The sequence below is a fragment of the Palaemon carinicauda genome, chromosome 7, assembly GCF_036898095.1.
Source record: "Palaemon carinicauda isolate YSFRI2023 chromosome 7, ASM3689809v2, whole genome shotgun sequence".
Lineage (NCBI taxonomy): Eukaryota > Metazoa > Arthropoda > Malacostraca > Decapoda > Palaemonidae > Palaemon > Palaemon carinicauda.
Genome location: NC_090731.1, coordinates 13567948 through 13585447, shown reverse-complemented (window position 1 = coordinate 13585447; position 17500 = coordinate 13567948).

Genomic DNA, 17500 nt, shown 5'->3' with positions numbered 1-17500 from the left:
TCAACCCCCCTCCCCTTCATCTCGGCACACCCCCCCAACTTCTGGCTACATCTAAAACCCCCCTCCCCTTCATCTCGGCACACCCCCCCCAACTTCTGGCTACATCTCAACCCCCCTCCCCTTCATCTCGGCACACCCCCCCAACTTCTGGCTACATCTCAACCCCCCTCCCCTTCATCTCGGCACACCCCCCCAACTTCTGGCTACATCTAAAACCCCCCTCCCCTTCATCTCGGCAACCCCCCCCCCACTTCTGGCTACATCTCAAACCCCCCTCCCCTTCATCTCAGCACACCCCCCCAACTTCTGGCCACATCTCAACCCCCCTCCCACTCATCTCGGCACCCCCGTAATTCTGGCCACATCTCAACCCCCCTCCCCCTCATCTCGGCACCCCCGTAATTCTGGCCACATCTCAACCCCCCTCCCTCTCATCTCGGCACCCCCGTAATTCTGGCCACATCTCAACCTCCCTCCCCCTCATCTCGGCACCCCCGTAATTCTGGCCACATCTCAACCCCCCTCCCTCTCATCTCGGCACCCCCGTAATTCTGGCCACATCTCAACCCCCCTCCCCCTCATCTCGGCACCCCCGTAATTCTGGCCACATCTCAACCCCCCTCCCCCTCATCTCGGCACCCCCGTAATTCTGGCCACATCTCATCCCCCCTCCCCCTCATCTCGGCACCCCCGTAATTCTGGCCACATCTCAACCCCCCTCCCCCTCATCTCGGCACCCCCGTAATTCTGGCCACATCTCAACCCCCCTCCCCCTCATCTCGGCACCCCCGTAATTCTGGCCACATCTCATCCCCCCTCCCCCTGATCTCGGCACCCCCGTAATTCTGGCCACATCTCAACCCCCCTCCCCCTCATCTCGGCACCCCCGTAATTCTGGCCACATCTCAACCCCCCTCCCCCTCATCTCGGCACCCCCGTAATTCTGGCCACATCTCATCCCCCCTCCCCCTCATCTCGGCACCCCCGTAATTCTGGCCACATCTCAACCCCCCTCCCCCTCATCTCGGCACCCCCGTAATTCTGGCCACATCTCAACCCCCCTCCCCCTCATCTCGGCACCCCCGTAATTCTGGCCACATCTCAACCCCCCTCCCCCTCATCTCGGCACCCCCGTAATTCTGGCCACATCTCAACCCCCCTCCCCCTCATCTCGGCACCCCCGTAATTCTGGCCACATCTCAACCCCCCTCCCCCTCATCTCGGCACCCCCGTAATTCTGGCCACATCTCAACCCCCCTCCCCCTCATCTCGGCACCCCCGTAATTCTGGCCACATCTCACCCCCCTCCCCCTCATCTCGGCACCCCCGTAATTCTGGCCACATCTCAACCCCCCTCCCCCTCATCTCGGCACCCCCGTAATTCTGGCCACATCTCAACCCCCCTCCCCCTCATCTCGGCACCCCCGTAATTCTGGCCACATCTCATCCCCCCTCCCCCTCATCTCGGCACCCCCGTAATTCTGGCCACATCTCAACCCCCCTCCCCCTCATCTCGGCACCCCCGTAATTCTGGCCACATCTCACCCCCCTCCCCCTCATCTCAGCACCCCCGTAATTCTGGCCACATCTCAACCCCCCTCCCCCTCATCTCGGCACCCCCGTAATTCTGGCCACATCTCATCCCCCCTCCCCCTCATCTCGGCACCCCCGTAATTCTGGCCACATCTCAACCCCCCTCCCCCTCATCTCGGCACCCCCGTAATTCTGGCCACATCTCAACCCCCCTCCCCCTCATCTCGGCACCCCCGTAATTCTGGCCACATCTCATCCCCCCTCCCCCTCATCTCGGCACCCCCGTAATTCTGGCCACATCTCAACCCCCCTCCCCCTCATCTCGGCACCCCCGTAATTCTGGCCACATCTCATCCCCCCTCCCCCTCATCTCGGCACCCCCGTAATTCTGGCCACATCTCAACCCCCCTCCCCCTCATCTCGGCACCCCCGTAATTCTGGCCACATCTCATCCCCCCTCCCCCTCATCTCGGCACCCCCCGTAATTCTGGCCACATCTCAACCCCCCTCCCCCTCATCTCGGCACCCCCGTAATTCTGGCCACATCTCAACCCCCCTCCCCCTCATCTCGGCACCCCCGTAATTCTGGCCACATCTCAACCCCCCTCCCCCTCATCTCGGCACCCCCGTAATTCTGGCCACATCTCAACCCCCCTCCCCCTCATCTCGGCACCCCCGTAATTCTGGCCACATCTCATCCCCCCTCCCCCTCATCTCGGCACCCCCGTAATTCTGGCCACATCTCAACCCCCCTCCCCCTCATCTCGGCACCCCCGTAATTCTGGCCACATCTCAACCCCCCTCCCTCTCATCTCGGCACCCCCGTAATTCTGGCCACATCTCATCCCCCCTCCCCCTCATCTCGGCACCCCCGTAATTCTGGCCACATCTCAACCCCCCTCCCCCTCATCTCGGCACCCCCGTAATTCTGGCCACATCTCATCCCCCCTCCCCCTCATCTTGGCACCCCCGTAATTCTGGCCACATCTCAACCCCCCTCCCCCTCATCTCGGCACCCCCGTAATTCTGGCCACATCTCATCCCCCCTCCCCCTCATCTCGGCACCCCCGTAATTCTGGCCACATCTCAACCCCCCTCCCCCTCATCTCCGCACCCCCGTAATTCTGGCCACATCTCAACCCCCCTCCCCCTCATCTCGGCACCCCCGTAATTCTGGCCACATCTCATCCCCCCTCCCCCTCATCTCGGCACCCCCGTAATTCTGGCCACATCTCAACCCCCCTCCCCCTCATCTCGGCACCCCCGTAATTCTGGCCACATCTCATCCCCCCTCCCCCTCATCTCGGCACCCCCGTAATTCTGGCCACATCTCAACCCCCCTCCCCCTCATCTCGGCACCCCCGTAATTCTGGCCACATCTCATCCCCCCTCCCCCTCATCTCGGCACCCCCGTAATTCTGGCCACATCTCAACCCCCCTCCCCCTCATCTCGGCACCCCCGTAATTCTGGCCACATCTCAACCCCCCTCCCCCTCATCTCGGCACCCCCGTAATTCTGGCCACATCTCATCCCCCCTCCCCCTCATCTCGGCACCCCCGTAATTCTGGCCACATCTCAACCCCCCTCCCCCTCATCTCGGCACCCCCGTAATTCTGGCCACATCTCATCCCCCCTCCCCCTCATCTCGGCACCCCCGTAATTCTGGCCACATCTCAACCCCCCTCCCCCTCATCTCGGCACCCCCGTAATTCTGGCCACATCTCATCCCCCCTCCCCCTCATCTCGGCACCCCCGTAATTCTGGCCACATCTCAACCCCCCTCCCCCTCATCTCGGCACCCCCGTAATTCTGGCCACATCTCATCCCCCCTCCCCCTCATCTCGGCACCCCCGTAATTCTGGCCACATCTCAACCCCCCTCCCCCTCATCTCGGCACCCCCGTAATTCTGGCCACATCTCATCCCCCCTCCCCCTCATCTCGGCACCCCCGTAATTCTGGCCACATCTCAACCCCCCTCCCCCTCATCTCTGCACCCCCGTAATTCTGGCCACATCTCAACCCCCCCCCCTCATCTCGGCACCCCCGTAATTCTGGCCACATCTCAACCCCCCTCCCCCTCATCTCGGCACCCCCCGTAATTCTGGCCACATCTCAACCCCCCTCCCCCTCATCTCGGCACCCCCCGTAATTCTGGCCACATCTCAACCCCCCTCCCCCTCATCTCGGCACCCCCGTAATTCTGGCCACATCTCATCCCCCCTCCCCCTCATCTCGGCACCCCCGTAATTCTGGCCACATCTCAACCCCCCTCCCCCTCATCTCGGCACCCCCGTAATTCTGGCCACATCTCAACCCCCCCCCCCTCATCTCGGCACCCCCGTAATTCTGGCCACATCTCAACCCCCCTCCCCCTCATCTCGGCACCCCCGTAATTCTGGCCACATCTCAACCCCCCTCCCCCTCATCTCGGCACCCCCGTAATTCTGGCCACATCTCAACCCCCCTCCCCCTCATCTCGGCACCCCCGTAATTCTGGCCACATCTCAACCCCCCCCCTCATCTCGGCACCCCCGTAATTCTGGCCACATCTCAACCCCCCTCCCCCTCATCTCGGCACCCCCGTAATTCTGGCCACATCTCAACCCCCCTCCCCCTCATCTCGGCACCCCCGTAATTCTGGCCACATCTCAACCCCCCTCCCCCTCATCTCGGCACCCCCGTAATTCTGGCCACATCTCAACCCCCCTCCCCCTCATCTCGGCACCCCCGTAATTCTGGCCACATCTCAACCCCCCTCCCCCTCATCTCGGCACCCCCCCCAACTTCTGGCTACATCTCAAACCCCCCTTCCCTTCATCTCGGCACATCCCCCCCAAAACTTCTAGCTACATCTCAACCTCCCCCCTTCATCTCGGCACCCCCCCAACTTCTGGCTACATCTCAAACCCCCCTCCCCTTCATCTCGGCACCCCCCCCAACTTCTGGCTACATCTCAACCCCCCTCCCTCTCACCTCAACACCCCCCCCAACTTCTGGCTACATCCTAACCCCCCTCCCCTTCATCTCGGCACCCCCCCCAACTTCTGGCCACATCTCAACCCCCCTCCCCCTCATCTCGGCAACCCCCCCCAACTTCTGGCTACATCTCAAACCCCCTTCCCCTTCATCTCGGCACCCCCCCCCCAACTTCTGGCTACATCTCAAACCCCTTTCCCCTTCATCTCGGCACCCCCCCCCCCAACTTCTGGCTACATCTCAAACCGCCCCCTTAATCTCGGCACCCCCCCCCAAACTTCTGGCTATATTTCAAACCTCCTTCCCCTTCATCTCGGCACCCCCCCCCCCAACTTCTGGCCACATCTCAAACCCCCCTCCCCTTCATCTCGGCACACCCCCCCAACTTCTGGCTACATCCTAACCCCACTCCCTCTCACCTCAACACCCCACCCCCTCGAACTAACGAGGCTGCGCACCCCAGTAAGTCCCCCCAGCTGAATTTCACGGAAATCGAACCGGGATCAAAATGTCGATATCATTTGAAAAGACATTACTGGTAATGAAACTTTTGTCGCAATATCATTAACGAGGCTGACCTAATGAACTCGCCTAAGTAAAAGGGGAATCGGTTAATGGATCATTACGCTAAATGATAATCTTATTATTGGCGAAGACTTTTATTCGATGATATGCTAATGACCCAATCATTTCACGAATTGGTTTTGATCATCTTTTTATCCGATAATTAATCGATGGTCTTATCTTTCCAGGAGATTTCAGGTTCAATATTTGCACATAAAATTGCAAATATATGAGAGGATAAATGTACTTAACTCAAGGATTCTTTTGTATGGAATATCAAACTATACTCATTTTTTTTAGCGAGGCAGATTTGTACCGACTCGCAGCGGTGGCCTTTTAACTTGGAAGAGTTTCCTGATCGCCGATTGGTTGGACAAGATAATTCTAACCAATCAGCGATAAGGAAACTTTCCGCGCTAAAAGGGCACCGCTGCAAGTCGGTACAAATCTGCCTCGCTAAAAGAAATTAACTAGAGTGATTGTGTTTAATAAATTGGTCTTTTTTTTTTTTATGTATTCTCTAGAGGCAGAAACACATACGCAGAATGATTTTGTATATAACAAAAACCAAAATTTGATGCATTTGTTAGCAAAGTCTGCAATGATGTTTCCTCGAGTGTAAGTGTGTTTTGAGTGTGTTTACGAGTTTAGGATCAAAAGGTGATATATTTTGATCTCATTTTGTTTACAATTTGGTCATTTAAATGATTGATTCATCTTTGATTTCCTTAATGATAAATTCCAGCGGAATAGACAGAGTAGATGACTCTTATAAGGGTCTGCAAATTTAGAGTGCCTTATTCCAAACTACGAAGTGGTACAGTTGCCTTCATTAATTCCGGTACGCTCATCTGGGAAGCCAAGGAGACACCAGTGTACCGGAATTAATGAAGTCAACTGGTGAAGTCAAGTAGTAATATCACTTGTATTACGCCCGGTCGTCGTCAAGCCCGAGGAGTCTAACGCTCCTTTTCACCACTTTCCTACATCACCAGGTTTAAAGGTTTAAAAGCCACTCATGAATGTCGGAGGCAAGGGACACTGACATTGCCCTATCGAGCGGGACAATGCCCTAGAGACTGACCATATATACACATGATTAGCGGCCAAGCACCCTCTCCACTAAGCTATGACCAAGGAGGGCCAGGCAATGGCTGCTGATGACTCAGCAGATAGACCTATAGGCTCCCCTAAAGCCCCCATCCTTAGCTCACAAGGATGGTAAGGATGTAGCAACCAAAGGAACTAACAATTTTTAAGTGGTAGTCGGAGTTTAACGCTCCTCTTCACCGCTTTCTTATATAAGTAGGTTTAAAGGTTTAAAAGCCACTCATGAATGTCGGAGGCAAGGGACACTGACATTGCCCTATCGAGCGGGACAATGCCCAAGAGACTGACCATATATACATATGATTAGCGGCCAAGCACCTTTCCACTCGAGCTATGACCAAGGAGGGCCAGGCAATGGCTGCTGATGACTCAGCAGATAGACCTATAGGCTCCCCCAAAGCCCCCATCCTTAGCTCACAAGGATGATAAGGATGTAGCATCCAAAGGAACTAAAGAGTTTTGAGCGGGAGTCAGACCCCAGTCTGGTATTCATCAGTCAGGAACGTTACCACATCGGCCACCAGGTATATAGAAAGCAGGGTTGCCAGGTTTTCTAAATGAGAAAAGTAGGAGGAGGCCAAAAATTATAGCATTAAAGGCCAAGCAATTTAAAAAAAGGCCAAATGTGAGTTTTTGGGCCTAAAAAAAGCCAACTTGACGATCCTGATCGAAAGTTCCTTTGTTCTAGCTCCTGTACGGTACTTAAAGTCTTCAGATTCGGGACTTACCACCTGGACAGGGATATCAGGTTGGCCTCTTTCAGGCCAAAAACCTCAAATTTGGCCTTTAGTAATATCGTGAAAAAATTTTGACCTTTAATGCCACAATTTTTGACCTTTTTCTGATAATGAATTGGCTTTTTAAAGCTGCAGTTGATTAGAAGTTGGCCTTTTCTCATTTAGAAAACCTGGCGACCTTGCTCCTGGACTCTTTCACCTCGTCGTTATTTTCTAATAATGTTAACACACTAATAACGCCAAAATCAAACCATTGTTCTCTAGTCTTGGGTAGTGCTATAGCCTCTGTACCATGGCCTTCCACTGTCTTGGGTTAGAGTTCTCTTGCTTGAGGGTACACTCGGGCACACTGTTCTATCTAGTTTCTCTTTCTCTTGTTTTGTTGGTTTTTATTGTTTATATAGGAAATATTTATTTTAGTGTTGTTACTATTAAGATATTTTATTTTTCCTTGTTTCCTTTCCTCACTGAGCTATTTTCCCTGTTGGGGCCCCTGGGCTTATAGCATCCTGCTTTTCCAACTAGGGTTGTAGCTTAGCATTTAATAATAATAATAATAATAATAATAATAATAATAATAATAATAATAATAATAATAATAATAATAATTATGGCCTAAGTTATTTTAGAAATGAGGAAACGATGATAATTCCCGGCCAATGCTTATGTTTTCAATTAACATGTAAGGAATTAATAGATACTTTTGTTGAAAATTCTGAAATGTTCCAACCAGTATATAGAAACGCAAGATGTTTTTTTGAAACAGCTTCACAAGTTGTTTCTGTTGGCCTGTTTTTTATTTTCTTCTGTTGGGAAAAAACGCTATATTGACATAATCGTGAATACCACGACAGTTCTATTGGTGTTTTCCATTTATTGGTATTCAACCCCACAAAATATGTAGAAATTGGCCTTTGAACTTTGATTATAAGCCTTTTTTTAAAGATAATGTCTTGATCTGGTTAGCTGATGAATTATGCTAACACAAACTAATTAATACAAATGATACGATGGCATGCACGTGCACACTATTATTATTATTATTATTATTATTATTATTATTAATATTATTAAATGCTAAGCTACAACCCTAGTTGGAAAAGCAGGATGCTATAAGCCCAGGGGTCCCAACATGGAAAATAGCCCAGTGAGGAAAGGAAACAAGGAAAAGTAAAATATTTTAAGAACAGCAAAACTATTGAAATAAATATTTCCTATCTAAACTATAAAAACTTTAACAAAACAAGAAGAAGAGAAACTAAATAGAACAGTGTGCTTGAGTGTACCCTGAAGCAAGAGAACTCTAACCAAAGACAGTGGAACACTATGGTGTAGAGGCTATGGCACTGCCCAAGTACTAGAGAACAATTATTTTAACCAATTACTAGTAATGATACGCAAAATCAGCTTAAATCCACGTATTAGAAATTAGATTTATATACTCTTTTCCTCCTGAAGATATAATGATTCAGTTTATGTTTTCATAAAATTGTGATATCTTTCATATAGCCTCATCATAACAGATAGCATAAATCATGAATTCAACAAATATCATAAGGGTCATTAAAGGATTATTATTATTATTATTATTATTATTATTATTATTATTATTATTATTATTATTATTATTATTATTATTATTATTATTAAATGTTAAGCTACAACCCTAGTTGGAAAAGCAAGATGCTATAAGCCCAGGGGCCCCAACAAGGAAAACAGCACAGTAAGGAAAGGAAACAAGGAAAAATTAAATATTTTGAAAACAGTAACAACATCAAAATAAATATTTCTACATCAAAATAAATATTTCCTATATAAACTATAAGTATTCTAACAAAACAAGCGGAAGATAAATTGGATAGAATAGTGTGCCCGAGTGTACCCTCAAGCAAGAGAACTCTAACCCAAGACAGTGGAAGACCATGGTACAGAGGCTATAGCACTACCCAAGTACTAGAGAACAATTATTTTAACCAATTACTAGTAATGATACGCAAAATCAGCTTAAATCCACGTATTAGAAATTAGACATATAATCTTTTCCTCCTGAAGATACAATGATTTAGTTTATGTTTTCATAAAATTGTGATATCTTTCACATAGCCTCATCATAGCAGATACCATAAATCATGAATTCAACAAATATCATAAGCGTCATTAAATGATTACAATCCTTTTAAGCAAACGACCTGAAAGTATCATTGAAATGAAATGGCCAAACAAGTGATGGATAATGATGTCTCAGTGGCAATAGAGTCAAAATAGCCATGAGACCTTTTACCATTTCTGAATTTTAATTTGGTTTTCTTTGTTATTTCTATAGATGCTTATGGAACTAAATGTTTCATCTGCCATTTCATTGGATTATCCATTACTTTGATAATTCATAACTTTCTGAGCAGTTTAATTGTTCGTCTGTGTATTGTTATTGTTATTGTTATTATTGTTGTTTTTGTTGTTGAAGCTCCTTGGTTTATATCATCCTGCTTTTCCAACTAGGGTTGTACCATAGCGAGTGACAACAACAACAACAACAACAACAACAATAATAATAATGATAATAATAATAATAATAATAATAATAATAATAATAATAATAATAATAATAATAATAATAAATTTAGTGGGACCAAGGAAATTAATAGAATATAAACGAGTAATGTCTGTTCAAAGGATTTTCCCCCCACAAAAAACACATTTCGTTATATATACAAACCTTTATTATTGTAGTCTAAACCTGAACAGATACAAAGACACAGAGTAAATTCCTAACACATCTATTCCAAACCCTGTTTATTTCTGCCATTGATTCTCGAGTAAAAAAATGAAGAACAGAAACATCAACAAAGGAATGTGGGAGGAGGAAGGACATTAGAAATGACACGAGGAGAGTTAAAAGGACTTTAAAGGAGTTTATTAGGGGAGCCGAGGAGATTACTGAGAGTAGGATGTTAGGGGATATCATATGGATAAATTCAATAGGGAATGTGGAACAGGGAAACGCCATTGAGCCAGACAAGGGGGAAGGGGAAGGATGACCTTAGGTTGTTGAGGAAATAGATTGGGTGATTAGGTCAAGCTTTTGAATAGGATTATGGGAAACGGAAAAAAAGTTTTACATAATAAAAAGATAATGAGAAAGGTATAATGAAATTGTTTATGATTATTAATAACAAGTATGAATAATAACAATAACAATAACAATAAATTATGATAATAATAATAATAATAATTATTATTATATAATTAATAATATTAATAATTAAAGCTTTTAGAGAATGTTGGCAAAGAAAGAATTTTTTTGAGTAGGATTATGGGAAATAAATAAAAAAGGTTTACAAATAAAAAGAAAATAGAAGAAAATGCAAGGGAAAAAATGAGAAAGATATAATGAAATATTGTTTATAGAATGTATCAGCTTTGAGAAGACATTGGTAAAGAACATTTTTTTTAATAGGATTATGGGAAATAAAAAAAATTACAGATAAAAAAATGAGGAAAAAAAATGCGAGAAAATGAGGAAGATAAAGCAGGATAAAACACAACAATTAACGAGAAAGATATATAGAAATAAATTCTATATAGAAGGCACGAACTTTGAGAAAAAAATTAGCAAAGAAATAAATTAGCACACGCAAATAAAATACGAAGAAAAGGAAAGCGGTCTTGATGACCTCTGGAGATAGGTTTAAATATCAAACACCAATATAGAATTGCTAGTGTACAGTATTAAGAAGTGTACAGTATTAAGAAGTGTATAGTAGCTTAGCTAATAATAATAATAATGATGATAATCATTATAATAAAAACAACAACAACAATGGCAACAATACCAAAACAATAACAATAGTAATTATTAAGAAAAGTAGAAAGAGAAAGATAGTATTGGTGAGGGTAAACAAAATAGAGAGGGTGAATGTAAAATGAAGGAAGTGTGAAGAAAATGTTACGATATTATCTTGAATAAAAAAAAAACTAAATCGACTAGAATTATTGATATATAACTGGAAATAAAACTAATCAATGAATTTGCAAAGGGGGATTAGAGTTAAATTAGCAGGTGTATATGGATTTAACCCTGGAGTTAAAGATTAAATGTAGATGGAATAGTTCGAAACGATTAAGATAAAAAAAAGGAAGTCAAGACAAAGTAAAACAATAAATAAAAGAATAATATTCACAGGAATTGTTAAAAAAACCCGAAGTTCACAAAGATTAAATGTAGATGAAATAGTTGGAAATGATTAAGATAAAAAAAAGGAAGTCGAGACAAAGTAAAACAATAAATAAAAGAATAATATTCACAGAAATTGTTAAAAAACCCGAAGTTCACAAAGATTAAATGTAGATGAAATAGTTCGAAACTAGAAAGAAAAAATTGGAAGTCGAGACAAAATAAACTGATAGATAATAATAATAAAAAAATCACAGGTCTTGTTATAAAAATCCTGAAGTTTACAAAGATTAAAGAGAGATGAAATAGTTCGAAACGAGAAAGAAAAAATTGGAAGTAGAGACAAAATAAACTGATAGATAATACAAAAAAAAAAATCACAGGTCTTGTTAAAAAAAAACCTGAAGTTTACAAAGATTAAAGAGAGATGTAATAGTTCGAAACGAGAAAGAAAAAAAAGGAAGTAGAGACAAAATAAACTGATAAATAATAATAATAATAAAAATTCACAGGTCGTGATAAAAATCCTGGACTTTATAAAAGGTTAAATGCAGATGAAATAGTTCGAAACGAGAAAGAAAATAAAAAGGCAGTCGAGACAAAGTAAAATAATAAATAAAAAAAAAATATTCACAGGAATTGTTAAAAAAACCTGGAGTTTATAAAGGTTAAATGCAGATGAAATAGTTCGAAACTAGAAAGAAAAAAAAAGGAAGTAGAGACAAAATAAACTGATAGATAATAAAAAGAAAAATCACATGAATTGTTAAAAAAACCTGGAATTTACAAAGATTAAATGCAGTTAATTAGTTCAAAACGAGAAAGATAAAAAATAGGAAATTGAAACAACGTGAACTGATGAATTAAAAAAAAATATTCCCATAAATTGTTAATACAAGTATCGTTGAATATATGAAATCTTAATTTATATAGTTAAAATCTTCGCTGATCTTTTCTATTTCACACCCCGTTTATCTCCGCTATTAATTCTCAGGACATAATAAATGAAATGAAAACAAGAGGGAAAAAGAATGGAAGAGGAACGACAATAGAAATGAGATGAGGAGAATTTAAATGAGGTTATTAGGGAAGCAAATGAGATAATTACAAGTAGAATGTTTAATGATATTTTAGATATGTATTTAATATGGAAATGAACAGACAAGCTTTATAGCAACTATTGCAGCCGTTTATCACTATCACATTCACTATCACCATCACTATTACTATTGTTATTACTATTGTTATTGTTTTGGTATTGTTGTCATTGTTAGTTATCTTTATTATAATGATTATCATCCTTATTATTATTATTATTATTAGTTAAGCTACAACCCTAGTTGGAAAAGCAGGGTGCTATAAGCCCAATGGTTCCAGGAGGGAAAAATAGCTCAGTGAGGAAAGTAGATAAGGAAGTAAATAAATTACAAGAACAATGAACAAATAAAATAATTAAAATACCATATATTAAGAACAACAACAACATTAAAATAGAACTTTCATAAATAAACTATAAAAAAGAAGACTTATGTCTGCCTGTTGGATTCCTAAAACAAAGTAATAATGTCTTACCAATAAGGAATACCATAATTTATCTGAATCACTGGAAAAGGAAATTTAAAGATCAGTTGTTGATTATAATCAGACGTTTTACTTTAATAACTTTTACCCCCAATGGACGTACTGGTACGTTTCATAAAACTCATCCCTTTACCCCCAATGGACGTACTGGTACGTTGCATAAAACTCATCCCTTTACCCCCAATGGATGTACTGGTACGTTTCATAAAACTCATCTCTTTACCCCCAATGGACGTACTGGTACGTTTCATAAAATTCATCTCTTTACCCCCAAAGGACGTACTGGTACGTTTCACAAAACTCATCCCTTTACCCCCCAATGGACGTACCAGTACGTTTCATAAAACTCATCCCTTTACCCCCAATGGACGTACTAGTACGTTTCATAAAACTCATCCCTTTACCCCCAATGGACGTACTGGTACGTTTCATAAAACTCATCCCTTTACCCTCAATGGACGTACTGGTACGTTTCATAAAACTCATCCCTTTACCCCCAATGGACGTACTGGTACGTTTCATAAAACTCATCCCTTTACCCCCAATGGACGTACTGGTACGTTTCATAAAACTCATCCCTTTACCCCCAATGGACGTACTGGTACGTTTCATAAAACTCATCTCTTTACCCCCAGTGGACGTACTGGTACGTTTCATAAAACTCATCTCTTTACCCCCAATGGACGTACTGGTACGTTTCATAAAACTCATCTCTTTACCCCCAATGGACGTGCTGGTACGTTTCACAAAACTCATCCCTTTACCTCCATGGACGTACTGGTACATCCTTGCAAAAAATTGCTATTTACATTTTTTTTTGCATATTTTTGATAACTTCATGAGTAACTTCAGGCATTTTCCAAAAGAATGAGACCAACCTGACCTCTCTATGACGAAAATTAAGGCTGTTAGAGCAATTTGAAAAATATATTTTGCAAAATGTGCTTGAAAAAAAAAGCAAAAAACGCCTGGGGGTTAAGGGTTGGAAAGTTCCAAATAGCCTGGGGGTAAAAGGGATAATTATAGACCATGACAGTAACCATATAAAAAAGAAGCGACTGAAATAATGAGTTACTGAGGGCGATTCAAAAAGATATACCGCATTGGATTATAGAGTTCTAACTTATAGAGGGAAAATAGTCAAATAAGATATGTTTTCTATTTCTTTTGCAAATGTAATATTTTGCATTAGCATTAGTAATCGTATATCAGGGTTGAGTAAATATTAATCTCTTTAATATCGGTAATGTCGGAGGATCAAAGGGTGAGCAGACATTTAGTGTCCCCCTGGCAGTTGGGCTTAGCTCTTTGAAGCCCAAGGTGGGGTTGGGGTATTAGGGTAGGATTGGTGCTCTGTTTGGCCGGGGGGCTTGGGGGCTTATCTCCCTCTCATCCTCCCCCGAAATTCACGGTCCTTAAATAGCTTAATGTAGAAATGGTTGAATTAAGAAGCGTATTTGCTCAAGAAATTAAGAGAGCGAAAATAGTACATTACTGAATGTTTCGAAAAAGGAAAGGTTATCGATTAACAGATATCAAGTGAAATTAATTAAAGGCCGCTCATGAATGTCAGAGGCAAGGGATAGTGACATTGCCCTGGCTAGCAGAACAATGCCCTAAAGTCTGGCCATATATATTTCTGATTAGCTCCCAAGGTCCCTCTCCACCCAAGATGAGACCAGGGATGGCCAGGCAATGTCTGCTGATAACTCAAGGTTAATGAAGGGGAAGATACTACAAGAAACTAACGAGTTTGAGCGCGACTCGAACCTCATTCAGGCAAATCGACAGTCAGGGACGTTTCCAATGGGCCACCACAACCCATCATGAATTGATAACCTATATAGGAAATGGCATTATTATTATTATTATTATTATTATTATTATTATTATTATTATTATTATTTGCTAAGCTACAACCCTAGTTGGAAAAGCAGGACACTCAGCCCGGGGGACTCAACAGGGAAAATAGCCCAGTGAGGAAAGGAAACCGGAAAAATTAAATATTTCAAGAAAAGTAACAAAATTAAAATATATATTTTCTATATAAACTATAAACACTTTAACAAAACAAGTGGAAGAGAAATAAGACAGAATAGTGTGCTCGAGTGTACCCTCAAGCAAGAAGACTAACCAAAGGCAGTGGAAGACCATAGTACAGAGGCTATGGCACTACCCAAGACTAGAGAACAATGGTTTGAATTTGGAGTGTCCTACTAGAAGAGCTGCTTAACATAGCTAGAGAGTCTCTTCTACCCTTACCAAGAGGAAAGTAGCCATTGAACAATTACAGTGCAGTAGTTAACCCCTTGATAGAAGAATTGAAATAAAACGAAGGTTATGTATCCAGGGATTCAAACAGTCCTCTTACAAAGAAAACAAATATTTTGATTATTTTGGAATACGAGCTGCCGTTAATTCAAGATTTCTAAAGAAGAACTTCAAAAGTTCAAAGTTGGAGCAAATGCTTTTTTGTTGACCAGGCGGACATGACTCTTTTTACAGTTTATTTATGACATATTTGTTTTTGATGTTGTTAATAGTTTAAGTATGACATGTCTGTTTTGACGTTGTTACTTATTTTAAAATGATTTATTGTTAATTTTTTCTCTTCATTTATTTATTTCCTTATTTCCTTTCCTCACTGGGCTATTTTTCCCTGTCGGAGCCCCTGGGCTTATAGCATCTTGCTTTTCCAACTATGGTTGTAGCTTGGATAATAATAATTATAATAATAATAATAATAATAATAATAATAATATGTAATGAATGCCTCATGACCCTTGGCAAATTAATTAAGATTTTGTAGTATCGTAGACCTGGTCAATATCTAGTCTCTTCCCATTATAATTCCATTCTTACTGGTAAGAAAGAAAAGTTAATAGGATGGAGGATAAGCTATAAGTTAAGAAATGAATATTTTTGTAATTTTTTTTTTTTTTTTTTTTTTAAAAGTTTTACAAGGACAATGATATGGAAATCCTTTTATGATTACGAATATTTTTTGTAATAAACCAAGATGTTTTCACTAACACAGGAAGATCTATTCATAGTAACCCCATGCTGAGAGTATTGCTGAAGGTACACTAGTTCCATTACCGCAATTACTTTAACTGTTCACAAAGAACACTACGATCGATATAATATTGGAGAATTTATATTTGAATACATTAGAACAGTTATTTTTAGCTTGGTAACATTTCTTTGTTGAACACAGATGCCCCCAACAGCCCTTGTTTTAATTTTGAGTGTCATAATGAAGGTCTCAACTTCACTGTGAGGTCTCCATCTAGTATATATGAAATTATGATCAAGGATAATGTTATGTATTTTGAGCCATGATTTAACATTTTCCCCACAATCGTTATACGACCAAGCAAGTGTAACGAACATGTTGACGGAAAGATTGACGTACCAAAGTTCAAATGAGATCCCATCAGCCTGCGATGACAAGGGAAATGTAATGGTACGAAGTCGTTTGCTTTTAATGTATTGAATCATATATATGCAATTTGCAATATATATAGGGTAGAGATGGGGCCTGAGAGAAAAATCTTCAGTTGCATTATTAATTAGAAGTTGGATGATGTTGGACAGCAAGATTTGAGATAAAAAGTAAGAACAAAGGTAAAGTTGGACATAAAGCAATTGCATCTTGGTGCAGAAGAAATGCTGTACACCGTTAAGTATTGCCTTTCCATTGCCTGGCCCTCCCTGGCCCTAACTTGTGTGGAGACGGGGTTTGGGCTAGGATCATACGTATATATGGTCAGTCTCAAAGGCATTGTCCTGCTAGGGCACTTCGTCACTGTCCCTTGCCTGGGCCATTAATGAGCGGCCTTTAAACCCTCAGTAGACCTCGATTTTAATGCCAATCTAAATTTATTTCTATTGATCGTCCCTGATGATGAGGGGTAGATAGAGATGGTTTGTGCATGCACTTCGCACTCCCCAAGAGAGATTAGTTCACCAAACGTTCAGCTCGACCCCACAAGGCACTATAAGAGTTGGAAGGCCCCGGCCTACATGGCTGAGGACTATGAAGCGCGAAGTAGATGATAAAGAACGGAGTATTGAATTGAAAGCTCAAGATAGAGACGACTGGCGAAATCTAACCGAGGCCCTTTGCGTCAATGGGCGTAGGAGATGATGATAATAATGATGATGATGATGACGATGATCCCTTTGTACTAAGCTTGGTTAAAACATTGGACCTTGACTGACACAGACAGACAGATAGACAGATAGACAAACAGACGTACAGTACGTCTGGAATACTATTAGCAATGAAGGAGTAAGTATAGCAAAGACAATGACTGACAGACAATCATGCTATCTGACATATCAGATTGACAGATGAACGGACAGTCAGAACAGAAAAACGAAGGAAAAATCTTTAGTTGATAAGTATAGATTTCTTAAAGCATCACGTGCAAAGTATAATCGTTTTACAGGAAAAATCATACTGTGATTATCTATTAGGTTTTTATTACTAAAATAGCTTTTAATTGTTATTTCTTAAAATAAATTTCTCTTGCCCTCATATCGGGTTGACGGAGAGTAATGTAGCTAGAGGAAGGCAATTAAAGTTTACGACGATGATTGCTGTTATGTTTTTATTGTTATTTCGTCTCTTGTTTATTCTTCTATTGCATTTTATCTATTTCTTGATTCCTTTCCTTACTGGTTATTATTCCCCGTTGGAGTTCTTGAGTTTATATCATCATGCTTTTCCAACTAGGGTTGTAGCATATTATTATTATTATTACTTGATAAGCTACAACCCTAGTTGGAAAAGTAGGATGCTCTAAGCCCAGGGGCTC